We start from the raw sequence: 1,630 nt of genomic DNA on the forward strand, positions 1-1,630 counted from the left end.
CGTGTCTCTACATTCCTCCGGCATAACAATGTCTCCACCAACCAACAAAAAAACCCCACATGCTTTCCTAAGTGCCATAGGCTTTTAAAAAATGCACATTCCTAAGTACAGCCAAATCGTAAGCCCTCTCTACCTGGTCACCAAAACAAAAGAACAATTTCCACTAAAGTCCTAAGCAGCAGCAAGCCTTTACCCAAATCAAGCAAAAAATCGCTCATGCCATAGCCCTCAGCCCGGTCAAAATGGAACCAAAAGTACAAAATGTCCTTAACTCTGCAGCCGCAAACAAAGACTTGTCCTAAAGCCTTTGGCAAAAAGTACCTAGTAAAACCCAAAGCCAACCTCTAAAATTTTAAAGCCAAAACTACCAAAAGTCTAAAGCCAACTACACCCCAACAAAGAAGAAGATCTTGGCTGCTTATAAAAAAGTTCAAGCTACCTCAAAAGTGATTAGCGCAAAAGCACAGCTCCTCCTAAGACCCCGACTACCAGTGCTAGGGTGAATGTGTAAAAGAAAGGTCCTCTCTACCCACCACGCCACCAATCCACATAAAACAAGTGAATCGCCCTCATCACACAGCGCACTTGTATCGAAAACCCAAATCACCCTGAAATTTTGAAAATAATTACAAACTGGCCAGAAGGTAAAAATTTTGGTCTTGCCAATAAAAAAAAGCAAAAACAAGGGACCCAAGCTAATAAAGCCCCACCATACAAGCAACTGCCAACAAACAAAACTCGTTACGCTCTTTTCACTGATAGTTCCTGCCGCATCATAAGAATAAACCAAAAATAAAAAGCAGCTGTATAAAGCCCCACACGACAAGTTGCACAAGCTACCAAAAAAAAAAGTAAATCAAGTCAACTTGCTGAACTCAAAGCTGTTCAGCTGGCCCTGAACATTACTAAAAAAACAAGTAGCCAAAGCTTTACCTTTAAACTAATTCATGAATGGTAGCCAATGCTCTGTAAAATTGGCTAAAAGAAATGAAAAAAGGCTAACAACGTAAAAAAAAAAAAGTACAACAAAACAATCTAAGCTGCTAATAAGTGAAAAAACATTGCCAATCGGGTAGAAAAGCAACCCGTAAAAGTCCATCATGTAAATACCCATGTCCCCAAAAGCCAGGCTAATGAAGAGCACCAACACAATAAGCAAGTAAATCAAGCTACAGGAATAAAGGTGTCACAAATAAACTAACAACACAAAAAGAAATTGTTCCTAGCTCAATAAGCCCATAATGCCTCAAGTCATCAAGACAAAAATGCTACCTATAAGTAGGCACAAAACCAAAAAGTAGATCTAAGCATAGACAGCATTTCCCAGGTTGTCCATGACTGTAAAACGTGCACTGCCATCAAGCAAACCAAACAAGTGAAGGCCCTCTGGTATGGGGGGCAGTAGTCCAAATATAAGGAAGCCTAGCAAATTAACTACATCACACTGCCTCAAACACGCCAAGACAAGCGCTATGTGCTAACCCTAGTAAAAACCACCACTGAACAATTAAAAACCTACCCTGTACCTCACGCCACTGCCCGCAACCCCATCCTAGGCCTAAAAAAGCAAGTCCTTTGGAGACATGGTACCCCTAAAAAAATTGAGTCAAACAATGAGACTCATTTCAAA

Source organism: Cinclus cinclus, unplaced genomic scaffold (assembly GCF_963662255.1).
Source record: "Cinclus cinclus unplaced genomic scaffold, bCinCin1.1 SCAFFOLD_40, whole genome shotgun sequence".
Lineage (NCBI taxonomy): Eukaryota > Metazoa > Chordata > Aves > Passeriformes > Cinclidae > Cinclus > Cinclus cinclus.